Source organism: Anabrus simplex, chromosome 14 (assembly GCF_040414725.1).
Source record: "Anabrus simplex isolate iqAnaSimp1 chromosome 14, ASM4041472v1, whole genome shotgun sequence".
Classification (NCBI taxonomy): Eukaryota; Metazoa; Arthropoda; class Insecta; order Orthoptera; family Tettigoniidae; genus Anabrus; species Anabrus simplex.
Genome location: NC_090278.1, coordinates 57,183,364 through 57,204,182, shown reverse-complemented (window position 1 = coordinate 57,204,182; position 20,819 = coordinate 57,183,364). Strand labels below are relative to the sequence as shown.

General features: G+C 40.0%; 1 protein-coding gene across 1 annotated transcript in view; it reads right to left on the bottom strand.

Annotated features, from left to right (window-relative positions):
* Positions 1-20,819, bottom strand: part of LOC136885602 (zinc finger protein 239-like) — a 197,797-nt gene that overhangs the window by 165,623 nt on the left and 11,355 nt on the right. The gene's annotated exons all lie outside the window — the stretch shown is intronic.

Genomic DNA, 20,819 nt, shown 5'->3' with positions numbered 1-20,819 from the left:
AAAGGAAAGAATTACATTAAATTTATTTCAAAAACTCAATGGATCAAGTGTTACTTTCAGTAGAGTGCTGACATAGTTGAATAACATCCAAGTCTATGCATGTGTCCCCACCGCACGGAGGTTCTAGATATCATAGAAAAGGAGAGAGAGACGGAAATACAAATTTCTTGGCTAAAGATGAGATGCGCCTGCAACAGGCACAGGAGAAAATTCATCATAACGTGCAGTGGGACCCAATTCATTCTGTATGCAATGATTTCGCATGTACCGGTGAAATGCATGATTTCCTCAAAAGCAAAGTAGTGGAAGGCTCGACCATTTGTTGTTACTGCACTCTTATGAGAAAGGCAGACAATGATTCCAGATGAGACAAGCTAGACCACTTATCATCACACAAGATATTGATATTGCAACCACAAGACAACATGGAGCAGAAAATACGACACTGGTTTGTATGTCAAAGGTATCGTGGCATCTCATGCCGAGAAAAAGGTGCAATGCTTTGCGGCATTCTTTACGTGATTACATGATTTTGGCGACAAGTGATATATCTGGTTCTCAATTAGTTTTTCAGTAAAATGATATTTCATTTTGCACTGATGAATATTCTCCAGGAACCATTTGCACTGCCATAACACGTGGCTCCTCCCAGGTGACGGATATGTATTCCCCAGCAGCCTGCCGGGAGTCTAGACTGGAATATAAATGCTCGTAGACCAAACACACACAAAGTCCTTAATGGCCCTTTTGCGGAGATGCAGACGTTCAGTACAGAGTAGTTTGCAGACGAGGTACTCTACCTCAGTGGATGTTAATTCAGAGAGGAGCGTAGCGTTCCTTCTCCACAGAAGGCTGAAAAAGGCGTTTGTTCTCCATGTCGGGAGCGGCATAACTACCTTCTGCCATGAGGTCTAAAACTCTTCGTAACAAGCGTCACCTCCTTATGGAAATACGTCTCATGGAATCAGAACCAAGCCTAGTAAAGTACGTTCATGTAATAAGTACATACATGTAATAAGTACATAAGTGCTTATATTCCTGAAACGGTTTGCTAATGTATTCCCTGTTCGACTTAAAGTACAAATTATTCGTTCTCTGATACTACCTATATTTGACTACTGTGACACTGTGTTGACTGAAATAACCCAGGACAGTAAAAAGAAACTGGACCAGAGCCTGAACAGCTCCATAAGATGTATCTTTATTCCGCGAAATGATTCATATCTATCACATTGTAAGGATGTGTTGTGGCTTTGAGTGCATCAGCGCAGTTAGCTTCACATGCAATCACCTCTTCACCTTCCACTAATACTCCCGACTATCTTTTTTCCATCTTTTTCTTACCTTCGTCCTATCATGAACTAGGGTTGGGAGAACCGGAACATTTATTTGTTCCGCAACATAAGGAGCTTGGGGCACAGTGTTTCGGTGCAGAGTGCCAGGACACAGGGCACAGGACTGTAACTGCGTCGTAGAGAGAACTTCGAGAGGCAACATGACATGCTCCGCGTCAGCTGGAATGTGCCTGTACTGAACGTACTGTATCAAGGCCGCACTAGATTAGTTGGCCTTGGCTGTGTCTGACTGTCGATACCGGCTGTGTGTCCCCTTGTGCTGGACTGTAAACATTTTTTCATCCAGTTATTAATTCCAAAGTGATGACCTATATTTTTCTTGGGCTTAAAAGTTTCCTTAAAGTCCAAATTATTTTTTAACGTCAATCCCCGAGAAAGTGTTGAGGGAAATTTTCGAGATAGTAAGTTGAGAGGGAAGAAATTCGAAGTGCAAAGAGCAAAACAACAGGAAAGTAATTAAACCGTATGAAAGACGGTACACTTTGCATAATGTCGCATTGGACTCCCGTTCAGGACTTTTTTTACTAGAAGAAAACCGGACAGAGTGAAATGCAATTTGTGTTCTATTTTGTCTGCAAAGGGACCTTCAACTGGCACAATGACAAGACATTTCAAACTTAAAACATCCCACAGTTTTTATTTTCGCGTTCCCCTCGCATTTTGTGTACGTGAATAGAGCACTGACGAATGTCTCTTCAACTGTGCGAGTGTATTTTTAATTGGTGAAAATAACATTGTGACATTTGTAAACATGTGTACTGCCAGTGTAATCGTGACAGGTGTATTTCAGAATGAATTAATACATTCTTATCCTAAAAAGAAAATTAAGACATGATTTCTTGGGTGAGTATTTCATGCAGAGTTCCGACTGCTTTCTCACGTGCCGTGAAGTTTTATCCCGGCCCTAATTACTAACAATACAGGCCAGTACATTTAACTGGTGAAACTATTCTTGAATTAGTTACTTTTAAACACCTGCACTGCCTTTGTAACTGTTTTAAGTGTATTTCACATTGACCGGAAAAATCTTAACCTAAAAGCAGCCTTTAAAGTTGATTACTGGACGCGAATTTCAGTGTTCCGACTGTTTGCTCACGTTCCGTGCAGCTTTATGCTGGACATGACCATAACTACACACAGCACACCCCACACAGCACGTTCTGTACGGGCACATTCCCGCAAGCGCGGAGCATGCAACGTTGCCTCTCGAAGATCTCGCTACACTGCGCAGTTACAGTCCCGCGTCCCGTGTGCCCACTGCACAGTGCAGCTAGTAGGCGAAGGGCAGTGCATAGTGGTGCTTCTGATGGGACAGCGAGTCAGTGTCTCCGTCTCGCTTGAGAATGTTTCGGAACAATTGACACTCGGTGTTCTGGAACAGCGGAACATAACTGTGCACCGGCACCGTGTGCCGAAACAGGGTCATAGTGCCCAACCCTATCAAGAACACAATACAAAATCTGGCTTCTCTCTTGCCATACCTGTAAACCACTCAGCTGTGTACAACCACTCCTTCATAATCTCAGTATCTAGGTCATGGAATTCGCTACCTGCGAACATTAGAGACAATCCTCATCGCATGTTTAAAGTGGCTTGCCACGAGCATTTGCTGGGTAGATTCCGCTGACTTAGTGGATAATTGTTGAGTGAATGCAGGAATGAATAAGATAAATGAATGGATTACTGTAGTTACATTATTTAAGTGTACTTTATTTTGTGTAATTTAAAATTAAGGATGCTTCCATTATTATTATTATTATTATTATTATTATTATTATTATTATAGTTATTGCTACAGTGTGATGGTAGTAGTACCAGACCTGTAGCTCAGGTCCTTTCCAACAGAACAAAGATGACCTAGGCCAACATAGCTCAATTGGTAGAGCAACCAACGTGAAATCAGGAGGTTGTGGGTTCGGATCCCACTGGTGTCTGGTTGGCCATTTTTGTTCTGTACATAACATCTCTTCAACATGTACTACATGTACGTAACACGACCTAATAGGTTGAAAGTCGGTTTCGATTATTATTATTTGTTTTATTTGTATTTGAAATTATAAGTTATGTAAATGTATACTCATCTCATGGTTAAGGATAAGAGAGAACCTTGAGCCCTAACTTCGCCACCAATAAAGGCATTATCCATCTATCTATCCCCTTTAAGGGACGCACGTTGGCAGGGCCCAGTCAGTGTGAAAATTATGCAAGGGTTACCGTCGCACGGGCCGGGACGGTTAAACAAGCCAGAACCCCCATTTGTACCGCACCACTGAACTATGGCTAGATGAAGTAGCGAATTAGCCACAGATCTTGAGAGAAGGCAAGTAGGCAAATGTAAGGTGCAGGGAAAAGGATGGGGTGCAGAAAAGTGATGTGAAATGGACTGCTGTTAATAAATGATATACAAGGGAAAAATGAAGAAAAACTAATTGCGCTGGCATTGTTATATCAGCGAAATTTTGACTGTTTGGTCTCTGAGGTGCAAATGTATGACAATCGCTTGATGTAACATGTCTACGTTGGGGACAGAAGGAAAATCCAATTCTTCAGAGCAAGGTTCCACAAATGGCCTGGGCATGGAAAGCAAAGATGGCTTCTGGGCAGTGCTTGACCAGAAGACTCTTGACTATCTTATTGTTGCATGTGATTGAATGGACGCCACATGAAGGGAATAAGACAACACAGCCCACTGCGGTCATGAATATGGACAGAAGAAGGATGACGACGACCAACGAACACGCGATAATTCACAAACTGCGAACACACGGTTCAAAAAGCGTGAAACTCATCTAGGCAGGTCCTTGTGAGATGACAGAATCTCAGAGATGTTGTTGAAAACTTCACAGGAAGTGGACCAAAATAAATCAAATGGTGGCACCTGAAAGAGGCAGAAGTTGTCGCAAAACTTACAGTGCCACCAATCACAGCAGTTGAAGTGAGCCACACTAAACTGTAAAAAGCCGCATGCCCTATTCTTGGAACAACTAAATACCGGCGATGACGATGGATTGGCAATGACATGTGGCTTCGGAATGACAATGTTCAGGATGCAATAACGTTGAACAAACAGCTGTTCTACAAGTTCCTTGCTCTTTGGAATGCCTACAAAGCAGCCAGTAATACAGAAAAGGTCATTGGCAAAAATAAAACCAAACAGCTATGCAGGTCTATATCTGAAACTAGACATGAGCGATTACGAGCGGGATATTTAACAGCTAGTCAAACTGAGGCATCATGAAACAGAACAAATCCAACGTTTTTACAGCATCAATAAGGTAACAGATGATTTGCTACCCGACTGGTGCAAAGCGCGAGAATGCTGGCGGAACTATTGTGACAAAAATTCAATCTTGGAATTTACGCATCTAACAGTCCCAATCACCTCCGCTCTAAAATAAGGGAAGCCCTGCCGATTTTTATAATATCGGACTTCTGAGCCACACAATGACAGTTTTCGAACAAATCTTCACAAAGAAAATTAGCGATTTAGCCAAAATTACAACGAGCCAGCCTGGATTTGTGTAAAATTGTGGCACAGCCGGAGCAATTCACACCACACGGCTGTGAAAAGAATAAGAGGCTTCATGACTTTCTGGATCATGATAAAGCCTTCCATCGGGTACCTCGTGACCTTCCCTGGTCAGCGCTACAAGAACGTTGCATTCCAGAGCACCTTGTTGAGTTTGTACAATTGCTCTATGTAGAATGAAGAAGTTATGATCAAGCTACTGCAGGAGCATCTGATGACTTTAGCATAACTGTAGGAGTCCACCAAAGCCATGCCGTATTACCACTACTGTTCATTCTTGTGATGGACATTACATCAGACCTGCGTAAGCCAATACCATGGACACTTCTCTATGCTAATGATGTCACTTTGGCTGCAGAGAATAAGCTTGATCTGCAGCGCCAAACAGAAGATTGGAACAATCGACTAACGCAATATGCCCCATGCCTCAACGAAAAGAAGACAGAATACATGACATTACATCGTCGAGAAGTTGGAACCATGCATGTTGACGGTGAAGATATAGCATGAGTGGTGAATTTTCAGTATTATGGCTCCAAAATCTCTCATGATGGCCAACTTACTGATGAAATCATCTTAAGTATTTACAAAGCCTGGCTGATGTGGAGAATGACTACGGGCACCCTTGCGACCGTCGGATGAAGAACAATCTGGAATCCACTACCTACCGAACTGTTATCTGTCTTGTCGTTCTCCACAGCAACGAATGCCGGCCAGCTACAAAGGAGGTAAAATGCCAACGAAGCGTCATGGATACGAAGATGCTTAAGTCGAAGGCTGGCATAACTAGAGTGGACCACATTTCAAATGATGTTTTTAGGAAATGTCTTGGCATTGCACAGATCCGGAAGAAAATTGAGGAAAGCCGTGTGCGCTGGTTTGGGCAGCTGTTGCGAGCAGAGGATAATACATTGTGAAAATCAGCATATACACAGAAAGTAAGCGGAAAGAGGCGCAAGGGACGAAATAGACAGCGAAGGACAGATGCCGTGCACAGCGACCCGAAAGCTGTGAATCTATATTCAGACATGGTCCGAGACCGATCTAACTGAAGACAACGTATCACAACACCGGACACTGCCACGAGGCAGGACTAACACTAAAAATCAGAATAACAACAAGCAGATTGAGGGACATTCTAGTGTAAAAAATGGGCTGCAATGAATATGTTACACATCCTAACATTCAACTTAATACGTTCCAATTCTCTCCCTTAAAGCCAGTATCTATAAATGACTTATTTTCACAAAAGGGTGTTTGAATGACAGAACACTTCTGGATTTCGTGTTTAAGTGACTGCATTAAACGTATTTTGTAGAAAAATATATAACTCAACAAAAAAATTCAGGACTTTCTGTATTAAACGAGAGTGACAGTTTGTAAATCCAATGAAATTCTATGGGTACCAACAAGAGGGGAGTCCATCAGTGTATTCTAGGCTGAATGGAAGTTCGCAATTAATACTTCTGCTCACATCCGTCATAGATAGCAGATGATCAGATCAATCAATTTTTTCTCACCATGATCAAGTCTGTAGATACGAAGAGGATGGAGGAGTGGCACAAGGTGGTCAGCTCAGGGCCGTGTAATCTTACACAAACGGATCTTAACTTCATCACTAATGATTTACTTCATGGCAATGTGTCTCTGCACAAATGGAAGGTGACCTCATTTCTAATTGGTTAACTCAGGGTCATGTGTCTATACAAAGATGAAAGGTAACTCATCACTAATTGGTAAGCTCAGGAATATGTGTCTTTCCACAAGTTAGCAATTAGGAAATTTTATGAATATTAAAACCTGTTCTTATATAATTCAGTACCAAATTGAGACAGCAAACCTCTTAGACATTTTGAAAGAAGTCATTTAATTTGCTACATGATATTTGTAGAATGTTGAATTGAGTGTCAGGATAACACAGCGCCAGAGGTGAGAAATAGAATAATACACAAAAGGCTGGTTCGAGAGTGCCTCTGCTCAAGATACATTTAGAGAGAACAAAGCTAAATTAAACTCCATTCAAAAATCTTAATATTCATTTTGTGTGTGAAAAGTAACATTTTTACTGGCAGTCAGATTACAAGATTGTTCTCTAACATAGCCTATTGTGTCCTGTAACACAGGAATTACAAAAAAGCAGCAGAATTTGAACCTCAAAGAGATGACGTATTTGGGCGTTCTTCAATTGTGTGTATGGTTCTGCTCTGTACGAAAGAGTGTAAGATGATACTGGGCAGTTTTGCGGACTGAAATTAATATTTCTTGCCACTACTTGTGAATGTACGGTAGGAACAATGCAAAGTATCACATAACAGATGGGAAGACTCCAACCACTAACAGAATCAAATAAACCTTTCAGAATTTGTAGTTTCCATCAATAATCTGGTTTGACGCCAAATATTAGGCTATGACTAGCCATTCCAGAACCTGCCGATACAAGAGTGCAGCCAAGAGCACAAAGCCGACCTTACACAATTGTTTCCCAGGGATTATCAAAGATCGCGCCACACAGTAACCAACAGAGGTGTGATGGTGAAAATTTAATTAGCAAGTAGTCCAATAGCACACCTAGAGTACAATAACACTACAGCATGAAACGTTTGAAAACAGGACACAATTGCATCACTTTGTTATGTCACTTTTAAAAATAACAATTTTGAAATAATATTCTAACATTACATCATTATTTAGCTATTTCTATGAGATAATAAATTAACTTACTTGAAGAATTCAGGAAAGTTTTTAGGCAACCAGCACAAATTTAAAACTTCTCTTGTAGCTGCCATTTTATTAGTTTACAATAACTATGTAAATGTGTATGCAAACAACAAACTACAAGCACCTGACTGACAATGAGCACTAAAATGAAAAGTGAGAAATGGCGACAACCAGCAAACGTAACCACAACACTGGAACAAGCATAAATTCAATACCATGACATTTTGTATGCTTACAACAATGTGGAAGTCTATTTGAAAACTATGCTATCTAAAATGTAGTACTACTGAACTGAACATTTCATTTCTACGACACATTATCTACTATGGCGTTCACAAACGGAAAAATTCGACTTAACATAAAACAGAACTGGACAGATCATAAAAAGAGGAATCTAAACAAAATTAGAAAACTGACACTATCTGAGTTATAACACTATTGAAGTGAGCCATCAATATACTGCTTAATGAAACTAAATTATGTTAGACTGAAATTATTACGTTGTTTACAATGCACATGAAAATTAATTTTGAATTTGTAAATTTAGTTTATAATTTGTAAAAATGCATTTCTATGTGTGTCACTGTTGGTACAAACGCACAAAACTGCTGAGAATATCTGGAGGCAATAGTTGCAGATGGCGTTTCAGATGATAAGAATGTGATGAACAAATGATGCAGTGACAGTGAAAGAAAGAATGCATTTTTCACAGCTGCTTAGAGGTTTTTTTGCTAGTTGCTTTACATTGCATCGACACAGACAGGTCTTATGGCGACGACCAAAGGTATAGTAAACAAATATACTTCAGAAATACCTATTTTTTCTAGAGATTTCTCTAGATATATATTCAATAAATCTACATAAAGGAACAATAAATTTGATCTTAAAATTCCTGAATATTTTAGTATTTTAAATGTAACCTTGTAAAGACAGGATTAAACTGATAAAAATGGAAAGTTTCAAAAATAAGACACAACTGTGAATAGGTACAACATATTGCATATTGTATAGGGTTGGTGGAGTACGTACTTTGTTTCTTCTTTGATGTATGCCAGCAGCTGATCATCAGTATGTTGTTCTATGAATATTTCCTTCTTAATGTCTTCAGAAGGCTATAAGTAAGAAAGAAGAAGAGTAGAATATAGAAGTAAAGGAATAATAATACAAGTATATAGGCCTAAACAAGAAACAGCTGAGAAAATGAACTTCATATTGGCGCAATAACAGTATAATTAATATATATCCCAACTTAAAACATAAACATTTAAAAATGGAAAATAAAACTCAAATCAAAATAACTTTATTTACAAAAGAGGTGTCAACCTCGGTGGCAAATGGAACACTAAAATACACTATTATCAAGCACTAAACTTTAAATTAAAAAAAGGAGATATTTTTCTAAAATACAGTGTTATACAATTTACACTAACAATTTTTTATTAATCACACACTGCATCTTTTAAAAAATTATATTATTTACAAAATTCTACTCATAACATCTTCTGCACTTACAAATCTTATCATATCATATACATTATGTGGAATGACTTTAAATAATACTATACAACTGCTACAAGATTAAAGTTTACATTGCATTTATTTATTTATTTTCATTATTTACATTTTTTGGTACCTCACTATCATAACGACCTGCTACGTCTTAACCAGAACCCCTTTTGCCACCGCTTTTCGGATATGTCATAAGAGAGATTAGAACATGAAAATGTTCATACAATAGGATAGCAGTAGACAAGGTCGCGATATAAAAGGAGGAATATCAAAGAACGAATACTATCTCCAAATCCTTACCCAATACCACTCCTTGCTTCTCTTTTTGTTGATCCCTATTTCCACACTGACTTCCTATTACCCTTATCCTCTTATATTCACATTCCCCTGTTCCCATCATTCTTTACATGACTTAACTTGTCACCTCTTTGTTACATTCCATGCTCCTATATCTATATAAATATAGTTGTACGGGGTCCGCTGTCTGTAGTTTCGAAACTTTTATCAATTTTTCAGATATTTATCCGTTTTAGGTCAACTGAAGACCGAATCGATGATTTTTTTAATTTTCCATGCCTGTTTGTCTGTCCCACCATCACGGCTAAATGGCTGGATAGAACTCGACCAAACGTCATATTTCGTGATAACTCTTCTCTGGGAAGGTTTATACTACTGATTTTCTGTAAATTCCATGGGCTGTATGTGAAACGTCTCTTCATTATAAACAACTTTTGTTATGGACATAATTTACCTTACCCCTCAAATGGCGGAGAAAATTACTTTTATCCACAGGTATCATGCTCTGCATTGAGTGACCGACAGGCCGACATGAACCTACAGGTTACCATGGCAACGTCTCTGACTGCTTGCCAGAAGGGGAGAAGCTTACTGATATTTTCATCATTATTCCTGCGAATTCGTGGCTGTTCCTTGCGTAGAAAGCAAGAGAGGCGTCGATCGGCCATTCTGCGGCATATTGGCGGAATATCTTTGGAGGTTATAACCGTTCTCGAATAGCTTAAGTAATAACACCTTTAGTCATCTTCTTATCTGTTTACCTAAGAATCCTTGCGCCTAAATTTCTCCTCTGTACCGCATTCTTACATCCATAACTCATACCAGCATAATTTATTGAGAGGCATTTGATTATCCAATACATTCACTTGGAGTAGATGTATAATGACGATACGGCCCCAAATTTGAAACCCGTATGTCTTTATATGGGAAAACACCATAGTCATAGAATATCCCAGTGTATATGCTTCTATGTATCTCTCCCATGTTCACGGAATGCACACAGCTTTTTATTATTTTTACATTTCCAAAAATTGATTAGCCTGCCCCTCTGTGTATTTTTGTACTGAAAAAAAAACAGATATTTTACAAACCACCCTGTCCCCTGTATATTTTTGCACTGAAAAAACGGCATTTTAAAGCATCACTTTTTCCTAAGAAAAACAGTGTATATTTTACTTCAAATACTTGTTAAATCTGGGGCAGACCACATGCAGACGAAAGAGCGCTTATTTGGGTGTTTTTGCTAAAGAAAAAGTAGATTTCCACCCCAATTATTTTTGAAACCAGGGATTAACAGTGGTCTTTTACCCCAAATATTTTGTAAAATTGGAGCCAGTCCCCAAATTACATAAATTGTTTTCCTAGTATAGGAAGCCAAAGTAGTTGAAAAGATACATATTTAATAAACGGCCAGCCTGCACAGTATGAAAACTGCTGACCTGTGAGAGATAGCTAAGAAGAGGCAATTAAAAGTTATACAAAGTTAAGTCAGGCCAAATTAATAAGTCTCATCTCTTCTAGACTTCCTTTTCATTTCGCTAACGAAATATTTGGTGAACCGGAAGAAGCTGAATTTTGTGAGACTTGTACGACTTGGAGTATACTTGGCTACCGTTGCTATATTTGTTCGCCAGCTGCGAATAATCCACACAACTACTTTGCATACCGAAAGAAAAGAATGCACAATATTTAGTTGACTTATTTCACGCAAAGCGGATTATCTACGAATTATTTAATTTAGAGCGGCATGCCACCATTTTGTGGACAATATGGCGGCCTTTCCGACGACGTCAGCTCATAAATAAGGATGAAAACTACGTGCTGTCAAGTCTTTGCATCAATATACTACGTTTTCGTGACATCGGGAAACAATGATGGCAGCGAACATGGTTGCTTGAAGTAGTCAAGTGAGTCGTATAATTGGATGGTTCTGCGGCCACCACCGCCACCGGGCTCCCAGGGGCCACCTCCACCGCCACCGCACTGGGAGGACTCCCAGGGGCCTGCTCCACTTCCCGTGGGAAATTTGAATTGGTAAACAAAGCCACGCCCTTTTTGACAGCTATCATCGACAACAACGTATCGCAAACCTCAGTGCTGCCATCTTGACGGGCCTAAACCTCAGTGCTGCCAACTTAATCTTACTAGCGCGAGATTTGAATCGGTAACCAAAGCCACGTGCTTTTTTGACAGCCGTCATCCGCCATCTTTAATCAAGAAAGCATTGTGCTGCTATCATGCGGACAATTTCGTCAGCTGTTATCCGCCATCTTTAAATAGCAAAACACCGTGCTGCCCTCTTTATGGTTACTACCTTAAGCATGTAGTAGCGGGCAATTTGAGAAGTTCCGTTAGCTGTCATCAGCCATCTTTAATCAAGAGCGCACAGTGCTGCACTTTTTAGCTACTTACCTTTGAAATGTGGTGGCAGCAATTTGAAAAATTCCATGTGCTCTTGTTTGGAAACAAACTGAAGTAGTTTTCTGACAGCTGTCATCCACCATCTTTAATCAAGAGAGCACTGTGCTGCACTCTTTAGCTACATACCATTGAAATGTGGTGGCGGCAATTTAAAAAATTCCACATTCTTTTGTTTGGAAACAAATCTATGTGCCTTTTTGACAGCTGTCATGCGCCATCTTTAATCAAGAGAGCACCGTGCTGCACTCTTTAGCTACATACCTTTGAAATGTGGTGGTGGCAATTTGAAAAATTCCACATTCTCTTGTTTGGAAACAAACTCATGTGCTCTTTTGACAGCTGTCCTCCAACATCTTTAATCAAGAGAGCACCGTGCTGCACACTTGAACTACATAACTTTGAAATGTGGTGGCAGCAATTTGAAAAATTCCACATTATTTTGTTTGGAAACAAATCTACGTGCATTTTTGACAGCTGTCATCCGACATCTTTAGTCAGGAGAGCACCGTGCTGCACTCTTTAGCTACTTACCTTTGAAATGTGGTGGTGGCAATTTGAAAAATTCCACATTCTCTTGTTCGGAAACAAACTCACGTACTTTTGTGACAGCTGTCATCCACCATCTTTAATCAAGGGAGCACCGTGCTGCACTCTTTAGTTGAAGTGTGGTGGCGGCAATTTGAAAAATTCCACATTCCCTTGTTTGGAAACAAACTCACGTGGTTTTTGTTATCCGCCATCTTTAATCAACAGAGTACCGTGCTGCACTCTTTAGCTAGATACCTTTGAAATGTGGTGGTGGCAAATTGAAAAATTTCACATTCTCTTGTTTGGAAGCAAATCCACGTGCTTTTTTTGACAGCTGTCATCCGCCATCTTTAATCAAGAGAGCACCGTGCTGCACTCTTTAGCTACATACCTTTGAAATGTGGTGGTGGAAAATTCTACGTGCTCTTGCTTGGAAACAAAGCCACGTGCTTTTTTGACAGCTACCATCTGCCATCCCTAATCAAAGAGCACTATGCTGCACTCTTTAGGTACATACCTTTAAAATGTGGTGGCAGATAATTTGAAAAATGCTTTTTGACAGCAGCCATCTTTAATCTACAGAGCACCATGCTGCTATCTTGCAGTCAATTCCGTCAGCTGACATCCGCCATCTTGCATCGCAAACCTCAGTGCTGCACTCTTAAGCTACTACCTTTGAGATATGGTGGCTGATAATTTAAAAATTCTACAGCAGCTATCTCTCAACGCTAATTGCATAAGATGGCGGCTATACATGACTCCTTAAGGGTGCTTACGCAAGATGGCTGCTATACATAAGTTCTTATGAGACTCCCTTAGGATGCTTGCGCAAGATAGCGGCTATACATGGCCCCTTATGAGACGTCCTAGGGATGCTTCCTTAAGATGGTGGCTGCTCTTATTAGACGGCTTAAGGGTGCTTGCACAAGATGGCTTGAGACGCCTTAAGGATGCTTGCGCAAGATGGCGGACACAAGATAGCAGCGATACACGTCTCCTTATGAGATGCCTTAAGGGTACTTGTGCAAAATGGCTGCTGCTCTTATCAAGAAAGCTAGCTTAGAGGCTAATGTGTCGTGCTAGTTCGATTCATTAAATTTGGGGCTTAAATGCAAAATGTTAAATATCTTGGAAACGGTGCGTCGTAGAGCAAAACAGACAAATTTTTTCCGCCTAATATGCAGGTTCACAGTATGAGGAACATGATTGCATAAGGAAAACATAGTATGATGATGAGATCAACGGTTCGCTTCCTACTTAGGCCCTTTGGCATTTGTTCTGTTTTAGCTTGTATTGAAGCAAGTCTTTGTAACATGATAAGGTCTAGCTATGGTAGAGAGTATAACGTGTCATGCTGGTTCGATTCATTAAATTTGGGGCTTAAATGCAAAACGTTAAATATCTTGGAAACGGTGCGTCGTAGAGCAAAACAGACAAAATTTTTCCACCTAATATGCAGGTTCACAGTATGAGGAACATGATAGCATAAGAAAAACATAGTCTAATGATGAAATCAACGGTTTGATTCCTGCTTGGTCCCTTTGACACTGATGGCTATCTAATTCTACAAGATGGCGGTTATATATAGCTTCTTACGAGACAGCTTAAGGGTGCATGCACAAGACGACTGCTGCTTTTATGAGACTCCCTAGGGATGCTTACGCAAGATGGCGGACACAAAATGGTGGCTATACATAGCTCCTTATGAGACAGCCTAGGGGTGCTCGCACAAGATGGCGGCTACTCTTATAAAGAAAGCTAGCTAGAGGCTACTACGCAAGATGGTGGCTGCTGTTATGCATGTGGTGGAGGGAAATTTGAAAAATTCTATGTGCTTTTTTGACAAGCTACTATCTTTAATTAACAGAGCACCGTGCTGCCATCTTTTGCTACTACCTTACATACGTAGTAGCAGGCAATTTGAAAAATTCCACGTGCTTTTTTTGGCAGCAGTCATCTTTAATCAACAGATAGGTAATGCGTACAAGCTTCTAAACATGGCTATTCTTACTGCTGCTGCTATGTTCACAAGATTTTTTTATACATCGCTAATCTTTCTGCTTCAAGCTCATGCATATAGGTTATGCTAAGGTAGCAGCACACTCTAGCGGGAGAAATAGTCGATGCATGCAAAATTGATAGATGATGTGTACAGGCTTTATATAATAGCTATTCTTTGTGCTTTAAGTTAGTGCACATAGATTATGCTAAGATAGCGGGAGAAGTATAGTACGATAGTCGATGAATGCAAAATCGATAGGTGATGTGTACACGCTTTAAAACAGAACTATTCTTTGTGCTTTAAGTTCGTGCACATAGGTTACGCTAAGATAGCGGGAGAAGTTTAGTACGATAGTCGATGCATGCAAAATCGATAGGTGATGTGTACACGCTTTTAAACATGGCTATTCTTACTGCTGCTCTGTTCCCAAGATTTTTAAACATAGGTAATCCTAATGCTGCTCTTAACGATGTAGAGCTAAGAATTGATTACGTAACCTAGACGTCATGACCACGTGCTCTTGTTGGTAAACAAAGCCACGTGTGTTTTTGACAGCTGTCATCTTGACGGATCCTAACCTCACTTTGAAGGACAATAGAGCATCGCTAACCTCACTGTTGCCATCTTTACGGCGCTAAACCTCAAGGCTGCCACTATATGCATGTTGTAGCAAGAAATTTAAAATTCACCAACAGAACATCGCTAACCTCACTGCTGCCATCTTTACGGCGCTAAACCTCAAGGCTGCCACCTTATGCATGTCGTAGCGTGGAAAATAAAATCCAACAACACAACATCGCTAACCTCACTGCTGCCTTCTTGAAATGTTCAGTGTTCCTAACACTAAAAACTATTGAGCAGATACTGATTTCTGTTAGGAAAACGCAACTCATTGCACCTCGGGGATTTTATTAGATAACTCTGATAAGACGTGACCCCTAGGTTCCATTCCTTGTTCTGAACATAAAACCATTTACCAATAAAGATTAATTTGCTACACTTAACAAAGTAAAAGCGTTCTTGCTGATAGCGATCGGTGAGGGTGTAAAAATGTGCCTACTTCAGCTAACTCTTTCTAGGATGAGGGCGTGGTAAGGTAGTAGATGATAAGGAGGAGGAAGAGTCCTTTCATCCTTTTTTCCCTTCCGATAAGACGTAACCCCTGGGTTCCATTCCCTATTACGATTATTTCTTCGGTTTAGCATTTTGCATAGTAGTCCTCTCCTACACAAGTTACATGCTTGTAACCTATGCTAACAGATTGAAACAATAATATGTTTCTGAACCGATATTTTATGTTACATGTTTATGCGATAACTTGTTCAACTGCTAGGGACTTAAATGTAAGCGGTGTATTTCTTATAGCACCAAGTGTTCTGTTTAATTTTACTTTCTGCATGAGCTGCATGCTTGTAACCCATGCGAACAGATTGAAACAATAGGTTTCCGAGCTGATATTTTACATTACATGTTTATGTGATAACTTGCTCGACTGCTTTTCGCACAAGACAAATGATAGAAGGCAAATCATTTGAAGTTGTACTTTTGCTCTATCATTTACCGAGCGAGTTGGTTACGCAGTATGTGCACCGCCTTATGCATAAGATCGCATTGTATGCTCGATTTTAGTGTTCTGAACACATCAATCAATGTTCTATTCACATGTTGAAGTTAACGGCATCGAGTACAGTGTTTGATTCTAGTCTTGTTATGTTTCAATCTAATCTTCTTAGAACAAAGGCATCCCCTGATATGTTCTAAACATGTTGTATCGAGTACAGTGTTCGATTCTCGTCTTGATCACTTATTTACTGTTCTGAACACATCAATCAATGTTCTGATCACATGTTGAAGATAACGACATCGAGTACAGTGTTCGATTCTAGTCTTGTTATGTTTCTATCACTCCTATTTTAATCTGATCTTCAGGTATCCCCTAACATGTTCGAAACACATGTTGTATCGAGTACAGTGTTCTCTTCTAGTCTTGATCACTTAGTGTTCTGAACACATCAAGCAAGGTTCTAAACACATGTTGTATCGAGCACAGCGTTTGATTCTAGTCTTATGTTTCACAAGTCTAAACATGCACAATAATGTTATCGCTGCACACTCTTGCCTTCGCGACGCAGGTTTAAACTTGTTCGATAGAGCAATGCCTTGACATAAGAAGAGGCCTTAACAGCTTATGTATAACCGCTATTGTTTAAAGATGACCGCTGGTAGCTGTTAAAAAAGCACGAAGAAGATTTTAAATACCCACCACCACATTTCAAAGGTATGAGATTTAGTGCTGTAAAGATAGCAGCACGATGCTCTGTTGATTAAAGATGACCGCTGTCAAAAAGCACGTGGAATTTTTTAAATTGCCCGCTACTACGTACGTAAGGTAGTAGCTAAAGATGGCAGCACAGTGCTCTGTTAATTAAAGATAGCAGCTTGTCAAAAATGCACATAGAATTTTTCAAATTTCCCTCCACCACATGCATAACAGCAGCCACCATCTTGCATAGTAGCCTCTAGCTAGCTTTCTTTAAAAGAGTAGCCGCCATCTTGTGCGAGTACCCATAGGCAGTCTCATAAGGAGCTATGCATAGTCACCATTTTTAGTCCGCCATCTTGCGTAAGCATCCCTAGGGAGTCTCATAAAAGCAGCAGCCATCTTGTGCATGCACCCTCAAGCTGTCTCATAAGAAGCTATGTATAGCCGCCATCTTGTAGAATTAGATAGCCGTCAATGTCAAAGGGCCCAAGTAGGAATCGAACCGTTGATCTCATCATTAGACTAAGTTTTTCTTATGCTATCATGTTCCTCATACTGCGAACATGGGTAGTAGGTGGAAAAATGTTGTCCGTTTTGCTCTACGATGCACCGTTTCGAGATATTTAACATTTTGCATTTAAGCCCCAAATTTAATGAATCCAACTAGCACAACACGTTAGCCTCTAAGCTAGCTTTCCTGATAAGAGCAGCAGCCATCTTGCGCAAGTACCCTTAAGGAATCTCATAAGGAGTCGTGTATAGCTGCTATCTTGTGCCCGCCATCTTGCGCAAGCATCCTTAGGGCGTCTCAAGCCATCTCGAGCAAGCAACCTTAAGCCGTCTCATAAGAGCAGCCGCCATCTTAAGCAAGCATCCCCAGGGCGTCTCATAAGGAGCCATGTATAGCCGCCATCTTGTGCAAGCATCCCAAGGGTGTCTCATAAGAACCTATGTATAGCAGCCATCTTGCGTAAGCACACTTAAGGAGTCATGTATAGCCGCCATTTCATGCAATTAGCGTTGAGAGGTAGCTGCTGTAGAATTTTTTAAATTATCCGCCACCATACTTCAAAGGTAGAAGCTAAAGAGTGCAGCACTGAGGTTTGCGATGCAAGATGGCAGATGACAGCTGACGGAATTGACTGAAAGATAGCAGCACGGTGCTCTGTAGATTAAAGATGGCTGCTGTCAAAAAGCAATTTTCAAATTATCCGCCACCACATTTTAAAGGTATGTACCCAAAGAGTGCAGCATAGTGCTCTCTTGATTAGAGATGGCAGATAGTAGCTGTCAAAAAAGCACGTGGCTTTGTTTCCAAACAAGAGCACGTAGAATTTTCCACCACCACATTTCAAAGGTATGTAGCTAAGGAGTGCAGCACGGTGCTCTCTTGATTAAAGATGGCAGATGACAGCTGTCAAAAAAGCATGTGGATTTGTTTCTAAACAAGAGAATGTGGAATTTTTCAAATTGCCACCACCACATTTCAAAGGTATCTAGCTAAAGAGTGCAGCACGGTGCTCTGTTGATTAAAGATGGCGGATAACAAAAAGCACGTGAGTTTGTTTCCAAACAAGAGAATGTGGAATTTTTCAAACTGCCACCACCACATTTCAAAGGTAAGTAGCTAAAGGGTGCAGCACGGTGCTCCCTTGATTAAAGATGGCGGATGACAACTGTCAAAAAAGCACACAGATTTGTTTCCAAAAAAAAGAATGTGGAATTTTTCAAATTGCTGCCACCACATTTGAAACGTATGTAGCTAAAGAGTGCAGCACGGTGCTCTCTTGATTAACGATGGTGGATGACAGCTGTCAAAAAAGCACATGAGTTTGTTTCCAAACAAGAGAATGTGGAATTTTTCAAATTGCCACCACCACATCTCAAAGGTAAGTAGCTAAAAAGTGCAGCACGGTGCTCTCTTGATTAAAGATGGAGGATGACAGCTGTCAAAATATCACGTAGATTTGTTTCCAAACAAAAGAATATGGAATTTTTCAAATTGCCGCCACCACATTTTAAAGGTATGTAGCTAAAGAGTGCAGCACTGTGCTCTCTTGATTAAAGATGGTTGATGACAGCTAACAGAACTTCTCAAATTGCCCGCTACTACATGCTTAAGGTAGTAACCATAAAGAGGGCAGCAAGGTGTTTTGTTGATTAAAGATGGCGGATAACAGCTGACGAAATCGCCCGCATGCTAGCAGCACGATGCTCTATTGATTAAAGATGGCGGATGACAGCTGTCAAAAAGCACATGGCTTTGTTTACCGATTCAAATCTCGCGCTAGTAAGATTAAGTTGGCAGCACTGAGGTTTAGGCCCGTCAAAATGGCAGCACTGATGTTTGCGATACGTTGTTGTGTGTCAAAAAGCGCGTGGATTTGTTCACCGATAGAAATCTCGCGCTAGTTAGGTTAAGTTGGTAGCATACAGTTTTAGGCCGGTTAAGATGGCAGTACTGAGGTTAGCGATGCATTGTTGTCGATGATAGCTGTCAAAAAGCACGTGGCTTTGTTTACCAATTCAAATTTCCTGCTGGAGGTGGAGGAGGCCCCTGGGAGCCCGGTGGCGGCGGTGGCCGCAGAACCATCCAATTATACTACACAAGTGGTCGTAACTGACAATTTAGTATATTTGAAATTGCTCTTTTAAGAACCATTTTAAAGGCTATAGATACCAAAATCCTGTAATTATAGTCAGTTATTGTTATTGCTAAAATTAATATTTTATCATGTTTGTATTGACGTTGGCAAAGAATGGAGGCGACGATAGTTGCATGAAGTAGTCACTACTCAAGTAGGCGTGACAAATTTAACATTTAAAAAATTGTGCTCTTTAAAACTATATTAGAGTTTCTGAATGCCAAAATACTGTAATTATAGTTATGTTTAGTTATTGTTGAAATTCCTTCACCAAACCATCATGAATATTTCGTCTACCTACTTTTAATTAATGTTTTTATGTGCTCTAAACATACTAGAAATCCATAGGTGACTTGCACTCGGCTGAACTAAGTATATATACCATTCGACATGACAACATCTGTTGGAAATAAGCCGCAAAGATTGCTGACGTACTTCTCCGAGACTGAGTGGCCATAGGTCTTGCGTTCAGAAGAATTTAAGTGGTTTGCGATAAGTACCCTTCATTTCCCCTGTTGGGGATAAGGTCTCCTTCCTTCTATCATGGACTTACAGTAAGCCCGAATTAACGACCCCAGCTCTATAAACTGAGCAGGCAAGGTCGTGATGGGATATCACCCGAAAAATGCCCCCGACCATAAACGTTGGATATTAAGCGGCAGTGCATGGGTGAGTGCTGTAAGATAGTAGGATTGATGACTGACGTCCTCAAGAGGTTTTGCATTTTTACTACCTACTTGGCTGGCAACTACGGAGAAAGACACAAAGTGAAAGTTACCCTGCGGCTGGGATGACAATAGAAAAGTGATCTCCACATTGTCCTTTCGCTCTGTAGATTATTTTCAAAATAGTAAGGCAGTGCAGTCTATTTTCATTTTCAAGAAATACCTTCGAATACCGGTCAGGGAGAATAACTTTGTGTTTTTTGTCCAAAGCCACTAGTTTAGAAACGTAAACTGTTTCAAGAAATTCTGCTGTGAGATTTGTGCTTTTTGAGCTCTACGCCACCGGGATATGATCCGGCACTCAACAAATAGCGATAACAAGTAGAAATGTCCACTTAATAAGGTCACCTTTAAGTTGATCGGTGAAGTCGACTTTCTGTTCCATTGATGTAGATAAAATATGTATCTTCAGTTTGGACAATAGTGACCCAACGCAAGAGTAATTTACTTTCTAGAAACTTTCTTTTGTTGTCATGCGGACTCAGGGCAATTTTATTTACTTCGACGGTATAAATCATATGTTTTCCGGTTTTAAATAAATTCATGGTCGGATATTCTTCTTTGTTACCGAATAAACAATCTTTGTAATCTTCTAGTGTAATCCTCTTCTGAACTACACACTTCTTTATTCCCTTTGATTTTTCTCTCCTTTTCCAGAGACTTTGTAGGCATATAATTTAGATCTCAGACCATAAATTCCTCAATGATTTGCCCACTTCTTTCATATTTCATTTTGCCTAAAACTTTTTTATTTACGTGAGGCGTTTGATGTTACTTTCATGATAGTCGCTTTTATCAAAATGACTGATCATAGTTTTTATATATTT